Here is a 14,917-nt window from a genome sequence, read left to right as displayed (position 1 = left end):
GTTGTAGTCGGACCACTGCTTCCGACACCTGCATACTTCCTGGGAGCAGCATGGTCTTTTTTTTGGTCCAATATTCTTTCCATCTGGAGTCACAGAGGTTGGCATCAGCACCTGTTTGTCCTCTGTCAGGCAACAGTCCATGGTGCTGGATGTGGAGATACTTGTGGCATCATCCAGCACCTTTCTTAGTTTGCTTTCGTATGGTTTCATTGCAGGGGATGTGGCATGCAAATAGTGGATGGAGCTCCAAAAAGTTGGAATTGTCTCTGCTACTCATGTCCCCACAATGCTGCTCCTACTGATTTTACCACATACAAACCCAATGTGGCTTGTTATATTTCACTGTCCCAGATGTCATTCCCATAGGAGTTACCTTTTCTCTAGTATAAGTTCTCAGTTGGATATCTGCAGGCTACAGTTCAGTATCTTTGAAATGCCGTTCAAACTCGTTTTGTGGAATGACTGAAACTGCTGAGTTAGTGTCTGATTCCATTTTAATTAATTTGTTGTTCACTTCTGGCGTAAGCCACATTTTTTGTCTATTGCTAACTTTCACACTGTCAATCTCAAGGCTAGTCAGTCCTGTGTCGCTCTCATTGTTATCTGATTTTTCATTATCAATGTGCAGATTAGTGCTCTTTTTGAAACTGCAACCTGCTTTTTCTCTTTCTTGAGCAGTCCATTTATTTTCGTCTGCCCAACATATTCTTGAAGTGTCCTACTTTGGTGCTTTTTCTGCAAGTTTTGCCTTTAAATCTGCATTTCTTTGTATATGTGAGACACAACGGTAAAACAATGTGTTTGGCCAGGCCAGTTTCTGTTTAGACAATGCAATTTTGTTCACGTTCATTTTCATTCCTGACTGCAACTCAATTTCATCGCTGTCTGTAGTTTCCAGTGAAACAGCAATTTCAGCTGCTCTTTTGAACGTAAGTTGTGCTTCATTTAGGAGCCATTTTTGAATGCTTTCATTTAAGATTCCATAAATAAATGATCTTTAAGCCCATTACTGAACTGACAGCGCTTGGACAATCTCTTCAATTCAGGCATGTATGCTGAAATGGGTTCCCCTTCTTTTTGATTCCCCTTATGAAACCTAAAGCATTCTGCAATCAACTATGGCATGGGTTCTAAATGTTCCTGCATCACTTTTACAATAGCAGCAAAGCTCGTTTCTGCTGGTTTAGTTGGAGCAGTTAAATTTTGAAGCAAACTGTGTGCCTTTAAACCGAATGAACTCAGCAAAATTGGCATTCGCTTCTCATTGGTTATTTCATTTGCTTCAAAATACTGCTCCAATAGCTCAGTATACATGAGTTAATTACCCGCTGTCTAATCAAACTCATCAATATTTCCAATGTAGCCAGCCATTTCTGATATTTTAATGATTATTATCATCAGGTACTCACTCCTTATAAGCTGGTGAATTCTTCTGTTTTCTGGCTTTTGGAAAAAAAAACCTTGATCGTGTCTTCCCTTCAGAAGAGCAGGTGCTGCTCTGTTCTACCGTTCCTTGCTAAGTTTTTTTTAGTTCAAACATCTCACTCCACATCAACAGGCCGGTAGCCATGTCAGGTTCACTTTAAAAATACCTCATCGCCAATGTTCCGTTTTGTAACTTCAAAGCATTAAATTAATTCAAATGAAGATGCAGAGAGTCCAAAAATACGGGTGCAACTTCAAGTTTACTTCGAGCAAGGTGCACACTTATCACATGATGACGCATGCAATTAACATATTCTTACATATAACCCATAATGAATGATTTAAACAAAAAAGAATGCTCAATCTAACAATATATAAATAAATACAAGATTACTCAAACAGTACTGAAATATTAAATACACAACAGGAAGGACCCAATGTTTGGACAATTTAAGCAACCAGCTAGATTGAAAAGTTCGTGGTGTTGGGACAGGAGGCGAGGTTCGGCTCACCACTCCGTGACGTTTACTCGGCTCTGCGCTGAACCGAGGCCGTGGCTTCATGTTTGTGCGTGGATTCGCCGTCGTAAACTTCAGTTCTGAATGTTACTGTTTGCACAATTTGTTTCTTTTTCTCTCTGCGCATTGGGTGTTTCTTTTTTTTTAATGGGTTCTTTTGGGTTTCTTTGCTTTGTGGCTGCCTGTAAGGAGACGAATCTCAAGGCTGTATTTAGTATACATACTTGGATAATAAATGTATTTTGAACTTCCCTATCTGCTCCTCTATCTCCTGCTACCTATTGGGAGGCCGATCGCATAGTCCCATCACAGAGGTTGCTTCTTACTTGTTCCTGAGCCCTACCTGTATTGCCTCAGTGGATGAGCCCTCCAGGAGGTCCTTCCAGAGACTGGTTCCACTGGCTGCAGAATCTGGAACTAAGTCTGAGAGTTTACTAATCACGGTATATTCACACGCTCCTTTCAAAAATATTAAAGAACCCCTTTGTTGCCTGTCACTGAATGCACAGATAGCTTCCTGGGCAGCAGGTGAACAAATATTGAAAGGGAGGAGGATGTTTGTGTGAGTAATGAAAGGTGTACAGCTGGACTGACGTTTCATCTGCCTGGATTTAATGCTCGCCTGCGTCACTGGCGTCTGGTTGAAGCAGTGATAAGGAACACTTCTCCATCGCTGGTTACGCTGTGTACACTGGGCTTTGTGGATAATCTGCAATTATGACATTTCCAGATACTTAATCAGACATGGCTGTGATACTACACAACGTGTTGTTGCCATCCAGATGAAGGTTCATTCCAAATGAAGGAGTTTGGCCAAAAATATCAATTGTTCATTCCCCTCCATGGATGCTGCCTGTCCCACTGAATCCCTGCAGTTTTCCATGCGTCGATGCAGGTTTGGTTAGACTTCAGCAGCTTAAAGTCATCGACAACAGTGGGAAAAATGTACATCAGCTTTCGTGACTTCAGGACCCACCACATGGCCAGTTAAATATTTGCCCGGTCTCTATGCTTTTGGACCGTAGGAAACATAACACACAATTTGTGTAGGGTCATGTTTCATAAACAGCAAAGAGGTCAGGACAAGATGACCTTTCAAAGGATAAGCTTTGTCAAGACACCAAAGAAAATAACATCACTGCGCTTCAAAAGGGCTCGGTGGGATCTAAGTGAGCAAATATGGCCTCAGACAAAAGAAAGCACCTTTGGATAGTGCACCCCTCCAAAATGTACTTCCAACAGTTCAATGGTTCCATTTATTGTCAGAGAATGTATACAATGTCAGTTAAGTTAATGGCTCCATCTGTCTAAGTAGACAATGGATGCGCCCGGTTCTCCGGGGTGCAGACCTGGGCAATGAATATGGAGATCCTGGGCTGCCCAGACATCAAGATCCCCCTCTCGGCCTCGTGGATGTGGTCCAAAGGAATGCGAAGCGGTACATTTGGCATCAGCTTGGCTGCAGGAGCTGCCAGGAGGTGACGTGATACTCCTTAGCCTTCTCTTCTCCCGAAGATATTCACAAGGCAGTGGGATCCTTAACCCTGGATAGGGGCCCATACCAGGTACTGTCAGCCGGAGCCAGCTGAACCCGGGACTTGTGTAGGGCAGGGTCGTCACGCCCTGTAGTAGTGACATATGGAGCCACTACCCACTATCCAGTACAACCTGAAATTCTTGCTCTTCACAGACATCCACGAAAACAGGAGGCTGCCCCGAAGAATGAGTGACAGCAAAAATATTAGAAGCCCAAAGCTCCCGCTACTTCCCCTTCCCACGCACAAGCAACGACCCTCTCCCTCCCCCACTTAATTCAGCAAAAAAGCAACAACACTGTCCACCACCAGGCAAGCAATAGCAAACCACCCGAGAGAGACCATGGTCTGCAGTACAATAAAAACTCATCGTTCGCCCCGACAATTGGACATACTCTCTCAGAAGGGTGTTGCTCAGCGAGACGGGAGCTTTCGGTGTAAACTTCCGTACTCAAATCCAGGACTTGGTGTGAGCACTGAGACACACCCTTAACGGGAGGCAGGGTAGCCTCGCGGCTAGCATGGCGCCTTACGGTACCAGTGACCCCGGATTCAATTCCCACCGCTGCCTCTGAGGAGTTTGTACGTTCTCCCCGTGGCTGTATGGGTTTCCTCCGGGTGCTCCGGTTTCCTCCCACAGTCTAACCATGTACCGGTTGGAAGGCTAACTGGTCATTGTAAGCTGTCCTGTGATTAGGCAAGGGTTAAATCAGGGGGTTTCTGGCCGGCACGGTTCAAAGGGCCAGAGGGGCCTGTTCCGTGATGAATCTCAATAAATAAATGGAATACGCAGTACACAATTGGGGATTTGAGGCTTCCTGTTCATCAGCAGATGTAGCCTCGATAATGAGTGTGAGTTTAATTGTTCTCACCCTTATTTCCCTTTGTTTCCTCACCATCCCATACTTTGTTCCAAGTTTCACCATTCCCCGGTATTATCTTTCATTGCTGGTGTTCTGTGGATGGGGGCCACGAGTCACCTCACAGCGAGGGTGAAGCTTCCTTGAAGCTTATCAAGCACCTCAAGCAATGATTTGAGATGTTGAATTTGTTGTCCATGGAGTACCAGTTTAATCCAAACTGAAGGAATATCTAGAATCTTAAAACTGTATCTAGGCTCTTAGTTCTGTCAGCAAGCATGCTTTAAGAATCATGGAGCAGATGGCTCGGAAACAGATTCTTCAACCTGATGATCTAATCCAACACTAATCCAAATTTATTCTCCCCAGAATCAGGTTTGTTATCACCGGCATGTGACGTGAAATCTGTTAACTCAGCAGCAGCAGTTCAATGCAATATGTAATCAAGCAGAGAGGAAAATAATAATAATAAATTAATTAATAATAATAAATAAACAAGTAAATCAATTATATATATTGAATAGATTTTTTAAATGTGCAAAAACAGAAATACTATATATTTAAAAAATAAAATAATAATAAATAAGTAGATCAATTATAGTATATGTATATTGAATAGATTAAAAACCGTACAGAAAAAATAGAAATAATATATATTTTAAAAAGTGAGGTAGTGTCCAAGGGTTCAATGTCCATTTAGGAATCGGATGGCAGAGGGGAAGAAACTGTTCCTGAATCGCTGAGTGTGTGCCTTCAGGCTTCTGTACCTCCTACCTGATGGTAACAGTGAGAAAAGGACATGCCCTGGGTGCTGGGGGTCCTAAATAATGGACACTGCCTTTCTGAGACACCGCTCCCTGAAGATGTTCTGGGTACTTTGTAGGCTAGTACCCAAGATGGAGCTGACTAGATTTACAACCTTCTGCAGCTTCTTTCAGTCCTGTGCAGTAGCCCCTCCATACCAGACAGTGATGCAGCCTGTCAGAATGCTCTCCACAGTACAACTATAGAAGTTTTTAAGTGTATTTGTTGACATGCCAAATCTCTTCAAACTCTTAACAAAGTATAGCCGCTGTCTTGCCTTCTTTATAACTACATTGATATGGTGGGACCAGGTTAGATCCTCAGAGACCTTGACACCCAGGGACTTGAAGCTGCTCACTCTCTCCACTTCTGATCCCTCTATGAGGATTGGTATGTGTTCCTTCATCTTACCCTTCCTGAAGTCCACAATCAGCTCTTTCATCTTACTGACGTTGAGTGCCAGTTTGTTGCTGCGGCACCACTCCACTAGTTGGCATATCTCACTCCTGTACACCCTCTCGTCACCACCTGAGATTCTACCGACAATGGTTGTATCATCAGTAAATTTAAAGATGGTACTTGAGCTGTGCCTAGCCACCCATAGTCCCAGATTGTACCATTCTTCCACATTCACGAGAGAAGTTACTGTGGCCAATTACAAGGTTAAAGGTTCATTTTATTGTCAAAGTATGCATGTACAATCAGCTCTGATACTTGTCTTCTCCAGATAGCCATGAAATACAGAAAAACTATGGTTGTAGGAAGAAAATACATCAAAACTCACAAACCCTGGAAAAACTCCCCCTCCCTCACAGAGGGAAAAAAACAGCAACAATAACATCAAATCCCAACCCCTCCCTCTCACACAAAAACACCAACAAGAACGTTAGACCCCAAAAACATCCCCAAACCCTCCCTCACACAAAAACTAACATATCGCCCACCCGCCAATCGACCAACCCATGGGTGTTTGGAATTAAACAACCACCCCATACATGTTTGGAACATGGGAGGAGATGCAAGTGCGTAGAAGGTCTCTGGAACTGTGAAGTAGAGGTGCTGCTAATTGTACCACTCCACTTTGCTGAGATACAGGAGGAAAGGAAATGCTTGTGCAGGGGGTTCCGGTAACAAGTTCTGTGCTTGTGACAAAATGATTCTCTCAAAGCAGCTCCAGCACCGAGGACACCTTCGAGGAACGATGCCTCACAAAGGCCGCATCCACCTTTAAAGATGCCCATCACCCAGGACATGCCCCTTTCTCATTGTTACATCAAAGAGGAGGAACAGGAGCCTAAAGACACACACTCAATGATTTAGGAACAGCTTCTTCCCCAATGCCATCAGATTTCTGAATGGACAATGAAACCCATGTACACTACCTCACTATTTTTTTCTCGCTCTCTTTTTGCACTGTTATTTAATTTATTAATATTTCTTGTTTGATCGAGTTATTTTTATGATGTACTTCAATGAACTGCTGCCACAAAACAACAAATTTCACAACATATGCCAGAGATATACTTGATTCCGATTCTGAGGATCTACTAAGCAGAAGAGATGGTTGGTTAAACAGTTGGCAGACACTGCCATCTAGTGGTGAGCATAGTGGTGAACACTTAGGTTCAGAGCACGAGTCTTGACTGTAAGTGACATTCCTGTCTCGGTAACAGCCAGATGAAGCGAGTGAGGTGTCTGAGTGTGCCCAGGATCTATACACTGAAAATGAGTCAGTCCCAACTGGTGCTACAGGGAAAGAGAGGAAAAGGATATATCTAAACAAACTTCTTTCCTTTCTGACAGAAGCTGGCAACCAAACTGAATCCACCTTGTTTTAGAGTAAATTTTGTAACAGATCTAATCAGCTCCACCATCCAATGAGACCTTTCTCATCTCTGTGTTCTCCCTCTTGGTTCCATTTGACACCTTCCCTAACATAGACCATCAGACCGTACGGCACAGGAGCAGAATTAGGCCATTCAGCCCATCGAGTCTGCTCAGGCCATTCCATCATGGCTGATGTATTAACCCTCTCAACCCCATTCCGCTGCCTTCTCCCCATAATCTTTGATGCCCTGACTAATCAACAACATGTCAAACTCCACTCTAAGTATACCCGATGGTTTTGCCTCCACAGCTGTCTGTGGCAATGAATTCCATAGTGGCACCACCCTCTGGCTAAAAAAATTCCTCCTCATCCTTCTATCCCGAGTGCCCGCTGATCCTAGACTCCCCCACTACTGGAAGCATCCCCTCCATGTCTACTCTAACTAAGTCTTCCAATATTAGATGGGTTCCAATGACATTCCCCCCTCCTCATTCTTCTAAGCTCCAGCGAGTACAGACCCAGTGCCATCAAATGCTCCTCATATGTTAACCCTTTCATTCCCAGGATTATTCTCGTGAACCTCCTCTGGATCCTCTTCAATCCCAGCACATCCTTTCTCAGACAAGAGACCCAAAACTGCGCACAATTCCCCAAGAGTGGTCTGGCCAATGCCTTGGACAGCTTTTATATTCTAGTCCTCTTAAAATAAACGTTTGCATTGTATTTGCCTTCCTTACCACCGACTCAACCTTCAGGGAATCTTCCACAAGAACTCCCAAATAATCTACGCCTTTATTCCTTCGACCAAAGTGCATGACCATACACTTTCCTACTCTATGTTTCATCTGGGACTTCTCTGCCCATTCTCCTAATCTGCCCACGTCCTTCTGCAGACTCCCTGCTTCCTCAATACTGCCTCACCCTCCACCTATCTTCGTATCATCCTCAAACTGAACCACAAAGCCTTCACTTCCATCTTCCAGATCATTGACATACAATGGACAAAGAAGCGGTCCCAACACCAACCCCCTGTGGAACTTCACTAGTCAACCGGCAGCCAAACAGAAACGGCCCCTTTGATTCCCACTCCTCTCCTCCTGCCAGTCAGCCAGTCTTCTATCCATGTTAGTACTTTTCCTGTAATGCCATGGGCTAACATAGATCAATCCAAGTTATGACTCGGCCTTTGGAGGTGAAAATTTCAGATTTGCATTGACCTTTGACTGAAAAAAGGATGTGCAAGAGTTTCGGTCAAGATGGCACCTGCGTACAACGTTCCTTCGGTCGACATCTTCTGGATGGATCTCGAAACCAGATATTTCACTTCTTTTATGTCTTTTACGTTTGCTTTCCGTCTTGGATGTGATTCTGGAACTGCTGGAGCTTGTGATTTGCTGCTTGGGCATCATTTGGGTGTGCCGGCGTTCAGCAGTCTCTGAGAGGATTCTGGGAATCTGAGGCAGCGTGTGAAAACCTCGCGGTGTGCAGGCTATGGGACAGGGCACAAGCTAAGGTTTGACTCCATTTCACCAATAAAAGCTTCTATTATAACAACGAGGGAGATTGAAACATCGAGGGGAATGCAGAAACTGAGAACCGGCTACCTGCCTTTTGATCACTGAGGATGTCCCTGCTGCGCTAACAGAAATGAGAGAGCCTGCCACTGTGCCTGGAGAATGTTGCCCAGGTTTTCTGCGTTTTGGATGTGGACTTGGGACTATAGACTTTTTTTTGATCTTATAGTTTTTTTAGCATTCTGTGTTTTTTGCTCGATCTTTTTGTGCGGAATAGGGGGATTTAGGGGTTGTAGTGCCTGTTCCGGGTTTTTGTGCAGGGAGGAGGGATTTTGGGGTTGATGGTCATGCTGCCATTCTCTTCTTTCTTGGTTTCATGGCTATCTGGAGAAGAAGAATTTCAGAGTTGTATAATTTTTTTTCATATATAATTTTTATTAAGCTTTCACACTGATTACATGTAATAACAATATCTACCCACCCCCTCCCCTTAACCCCTCCCCCCCAATATATACCCCTACCTAAAAGAAAGAAAGAAAGATTGCCTGGATATTGGAAGGTCTCCACATGCTCCATGGGATTCAAAATAGATTTAATATATTTATTTGTTACTTTCCCCAAAGGATCAACATCTTTATCATCAGAGCACCTAAATATGCCAACCTCTCTTTTGTAAATAAGGGCACCAAATATTCAAAAATGTATCATATTTATCTCTTAAATTATAAGTAATTTTTTCGAGTGGAATACAACTAAAATTTTCATTATTCCAATGATCCATACTTAAATACGAATCCGATTTCCAAGTAACTGCTATAGCCTTCTTGACTACTGCCAATGCAATTTTTATAAATACTTTCTGGTAATTATTCAATTTAAGTTTCGGTTTTATCCCTTCAATATCACCTAATAAAAGTAATATAGGGTTATGTGGAAGTTGAGTTCCAGTAATTTTTTCCAATAAAACTCTTAAATGTATCCAAAAAGGTTGAATTTTGGAACAGGACTAAGTAGAATGTAAAAAAGTACCAATTTCTTGATTACACCGAAAGCATTGATCAGATAAGTTTGAATTTAATCTATTTATTTTTTGCGGTGTAATATATAATTGGTGTAAAAAATTATATTGTACTAATCTAAGTCGAACATTTATTGTATTTGTCATACTGTCAAGACATAGTCTTGACCAATTTGTTTCATCAATATTAATACCCAAATCCGTTTCCCATTTTTGTCTTGACTTGTGAGTTCCTTGTTTAAATGTCTGTTTTTGAATCAAATTATACATAAAAGAAATAATTTTTTTAATTTTTCCTTTTTGAATTAAAATTTCAATTTCATTAGGTTTCGGCAAAAACATTGTTTGACCCAGTTTGTCTCTTAAATAAGCCCTTAATTGAAGGTAACAAAAGAAAGTGTTATTTGATATTTTATATTTATTCTTTAATTGTTCAAATGACATCAATATACCTCGTTCATAACAGTCTCCTATAGATCTAATCTCTTTTTGGTACCAATTATATAAAAGTTGATTATCCATTGTAAAAGGAATAAGTCTGTTTTGGAACAAAGGTCTCCTTACTAATAAAGATTTCTTTATTTCATCATCAACATTTATCTTATTCCATAGATCAATCAAATGTTTTAATATAGGAGATTCTTTCCTTTTCTGTAGACACTTAGATTCCTATTTATATATAAAATCTTTGGGTGTATTTTCTCCTATCTTATCTAATTCTATTCTAATCCATGCCGATTTTCTTTCTTCAAAAAAAGATGCAATAAATCTAAGTTGATTTGCTTTATAATAATTCTTAAAATTTGGAAGTTGTGACCCTCCTAACTCAAATTTCCATGTCAATTTTTCCAGTGATATTCTTGACACCTTACCTTTCCAAAGAAATATCCTCACACATTTATTTAACTCTTGAAAAAATTTCTGTGGCAGTTGTATTGATAGTGTTTGAAATAAATACTGTATTCTAGGAAATATATTCATTTTTACAGCATTGACTCTACTCACTAATGTTATTGGTAATATCATCCATTTGTCAAGATCTTCCTGAATTTTTTTCAATAGTGATAAATAATTAAGTTTATATAAATTCTTTATATCATTATCAAGTCTTATACCTAAATACTTTGTACCATTTATTGGCCATTTAAATTGGGTTGCTAATCGACATTAACTATAGTCCCCTTTAGTAAGAGGTAAGATTTCACTTTTATCCCAATTTATTTTATACCCTGATACTTTTCCATATTCATCCAATCTAGAAGATAGTTTTCGTAGAATACAGTGGGTTTGTTAAGTAAATTAAAACATCATCAGCAAAAAGATTAATTTTATATTCCTCCTGATTAACTCTAAAACCCTTAATATCTGAATCAATTCTAATTAGTTCTGCTAATGGTTCTATCGCCAATACAAATAAAGTAGTTGATAATGGGCAACCTTGTCTAGTTGACCTTTCTAACTGGAATGGTGTTGAAATTTGACTATTTGTCACTACTTTAGCGTTAGGATTAGTGTTTAAAGTTTTAATCCAGTTTATAAAAGGTACTCCTAACCCATATTTTTCTAATACTTTAAATAAAAAATCCCATTCCAATCTATGAAATGCTTTTCCTGCATCCAAGGCTACTACCATACTCATTTCCTCCCTTTTGTGTGCCAAATGAATTATACTGAGTAACTGAGTTACATTATCTGCATATTGTCTATTTTTAATAAATCCTGTTTGATCCATATGTATTAATTTTGGCAAATATTTAGATAATCTACTAGATAAAATTTTTGCTATTATTTTATAATCCGTGCTCAACAAAGAAATAGGCCTATGTGATGCTGGTTTTAAAGGATCTCTATCTTTTTTTGGCAATACTACTACAATCGCTTTCGAGAAAGATTCTGGAAGTTTATGTGTTTTTTCCACTTGACGTATTAACTCCATAAAAGGAGAAATTAATAAATCTTTAAATTTTTTATAAAATTCAGGGGGAAAACCATCCTCTCCTGGAGATTTATTACTTTGATGTGATCCTAAAGCTTTTTCAACCTCTTTTAATGTAAAAAGCATATCTAATCCCTTCTGTTCTTCCAAATTCAATTTTGGAAGAGTTATTTGTGATAAAAATCTTTCTATCTCATTAACATTGTTTTGTGATTCCGATTGATATAATTCAGAATAGAAACTTTTGGAAGTTTCATTAATTTCTAAAGGTTTATACGTAATTTTATTTGCACTTGTTCTAATTGCATTTATCGTTTTGGAAGCTTGTTCTGTTTTCAACTGCCAAGCAAGAATTTTGTGTGATCTCTCACCTAACTCATAATACCTTTGCTTATTTCTCATGATTGCTTTTTCTGTTCGATATGTCTGAAGCATATTATATTGTAACTTCTTATTGACAAGTTCTCTTCGTTTTTCTTCTATCATATGTCTTTGAGATTCTTTTTCTAATTTTGTAAGCTCTTTTTCCAATTGATCTATATCCCTTCTTAATTTTAGACATATAGCTTATTATCTGACCCCTCAAATATGCTTTCATCGCATCCCATAATACAAATTTATCATCAACGGAATGAGTTTGTATCAAAAAAAAGGATCTGTTTTTTCATAAGATCACAAATAGACGTTTTAATAATATTGAATTAAATCTCCATCTATAAGTCGCTTCTTCAGAGTTGTATACTTTAATAACAAATGAAACTTTGAATAAGCGTTTGAGAAACTGCTTCTCCGACAGAACTACTAAGGGACCATGTCGAATTTTAAAGTTCTAGTTACTCATCAACAAAGGGAATTTTCTGTACATTTTAAATAACTTGATCAGATTCGCCTCTCAGTGACTCAGGATTGTTTATTGTTATTCACCAGTAATCAAGTGTTTTCATCAAGTGTAAAGGAGGTTGTTACTCCAGATCCAAAGCAGCATGAAAAAAGCAATAAGCATAATGAACACAATAAATATAAATAAATCGGATTTGTTTATATACAGAGGTGTGCAAAGCAGCCTTCAGGAGGGTGAATTCGTGAAAAGCATCTGGCCCAGATGGGGTAACTGGCCAAGTACTAAAATCCTGTACTGATCTACTGACAGCCAGATCAGAGGCATTCAAGTCTACTGACCAAGAAAGTTACAAGAGGTCCAGGTACGATCTCCAGAAAGCCTTCTCACGGGCAAAGTGACAATTCTGGACTAAACTCCAGGCTGTAAAAATAGGGGACAAGCTCTCCTCTACAATCACTCTGAGCACCAGTGCCCCACAAGGCTGCGTACTCAGCCCCCTGATGTACTCACTGTACACCCATGATTGTGTAGCCAAGTTTCCATCAAACTCAATATATAAGTTTGCTGATGACACCACAATTGTAGGCCATATCTTGGGTAATGATGAGTTTGAGTACAGAGAGGAAATTAAGAACCTGGTGGCATGGTGCAAAGACAATAACCTATCCCTCAACGTCAGCAAGACGAAGGAATTGGTTGTTGACTTCAGAAGGAGTAGCGGACCGCACGACCCAATTTACATTGGTTGTGCGCAAGTGGAACAGGTCAAAAGCTTTAAGTTCCTCGGGGTCAATATCACAAATGACCTGACCTGGTCCAACCAAGTAGAGTCCACTGCCAAGGAGGCCCACCAGTGCCTTTACTTCCTGAGAAAACTAAAGAGATTTGGCCTGTCCCCTAAAACCCTCACTAATTTTTATAACTGCACCATAGAAAGCATTCTTCTAGGATGCATCACAACCTGGTATGAAATTTGTCATGTCCAAGACCGGAAGAAGCTGCAGAAGATCGTGAACACGGCGCAGCACATCACAAAAACCAATCTTCTGTCCGTGGACTCACTTTACAGAGCACGCTGTCGGAGCAGTGCTGCCAGGATAATCAAGGACACGACCCACCCAGCCAACAGACTTTTCATCCCTCTTCCCTCCGGGAGAAGGCTCAGGAGCTTGAAGACTCATATGGCCAGATTTGGGAACAGCTTCTTTCCAACTGTGATAAGACTGCTGAACGGATCCTGACCTGGATCTGGGTCACACCCTCCAAATATCCGGACCTGCCTCTCGTTTTTTTGCACTACCTTACTTTCCCTTTTCTATTTCTATTTATGACTTATAATTTAAATTTTTAATATTTACTATCGATTTGTAATCCAGGGAGCGCGAAGCGCATAGTCAAGTATCACTATGATGATTGTATGCTCTAGTATCAATTGTTTGGCGACAATAAAGTAAAGTAAACATGAATCAATGAAGGATTTCATTGTGCAAGGGCTTGAATGCTGTCTCCCTTTACAAAGTGAAACCAAGCAACATAGGTGCTTCCACGTGAGCTCAATGCCTTCTATGCTCGCTTTGACCGTCAAAACGTGGAGAAACCATCTCGAACTCGCACAGCCCCAGTGACCCTGTGATTTCAGTCTCTGAGGCTGACGTGAGAGCAGCCTTCAGGAGGGTGAACCCACGGAAAGCATCCAGCCCAGATGGGGTACCCGGCTGACCACCAAAGACCTGTGTGATCAACTGGCTAGAGTGCTCACCAATATCTTTAACTGCTCATTTCACAGTCTGAGGTACCCACCTGCTTTAAGCAGGCTTCAGTTATATCGTTGCCTAAGAAAAACATGCTAACCTGCCTCAAAGACTATCGCCCAGCTGCACTGACACCCACACTGATGAAGTGTTTTGAGAGGTTGGTGATGAAACATCAACCCCTGCCTGAGAAGCGACTTGGATCCACACCAATTTGCCGACTGGAACAACAGGTCTTCACTCAACCCTGGAAAAACTGGACAGCAAAGATGCATACATCAGGATGCTCTTTATTGACTACAGCTCGGCATTCAATACCATCATCTCCTCAAAACTAATCAATAAGCTTCAAGACCTGGGCCTCACTACCTCCTTGTTCAATTGGATCCTGGATTTCTTCACTTGCTGACCCCAGTCAGTTTGGATTGGCAACAACATCTCCTCCACGATCTCCATCAGCACAGGTGCACCACAAGGCCGTGTGCTCAGTCCCCTGATCTACTCACTTTATACCTATGACTGTTAGGGTAAGCACAGATCCAATGCTATATCTAAGTTTGTTACGGACATCACTGCTGTAGGCCGAATCAAAGGTGGTGATGAATCAGCGTATCAGAGAGGGATTGTAAATCTGGCTGAGTGGTGTCATAACGACAGCTACTCATTCAGCATCAGCAAGACCAAGGAGATGATCATTGAGTTCAGGAGGAGGAAACCAGAGGTCCATGGGCCAGTCCTCATTGGGAGATCAGAGGTGGAGAGGGTCAGCAACTATAAATTCCTCGGTGTTATAATTTCAAAGACTTGTCCTGGGCCCAGCACATAAGTGTGGTTATGAAGAGAGCACAGCAACACCTTGACGTAGGAGTTTGTGAAGATTCAGCGTG

This window comes from Mobula birostris, chromosome 8 (assembly GCF_030028105.1).
Source record: "Mobula birostris isolate sMobBir1 chromosome 8, sMobBir1.hap1, whole genome shotgun sequence".
Lineage (NCBI taxonomy): Eukaryota > Metazoa > Chordata > Chondrichthyes > Myliobatiformes > Myliobatidae > Mobula > Mobula birostris.
Note: the sequence above shows the minus strand (reverse complement) of the source record.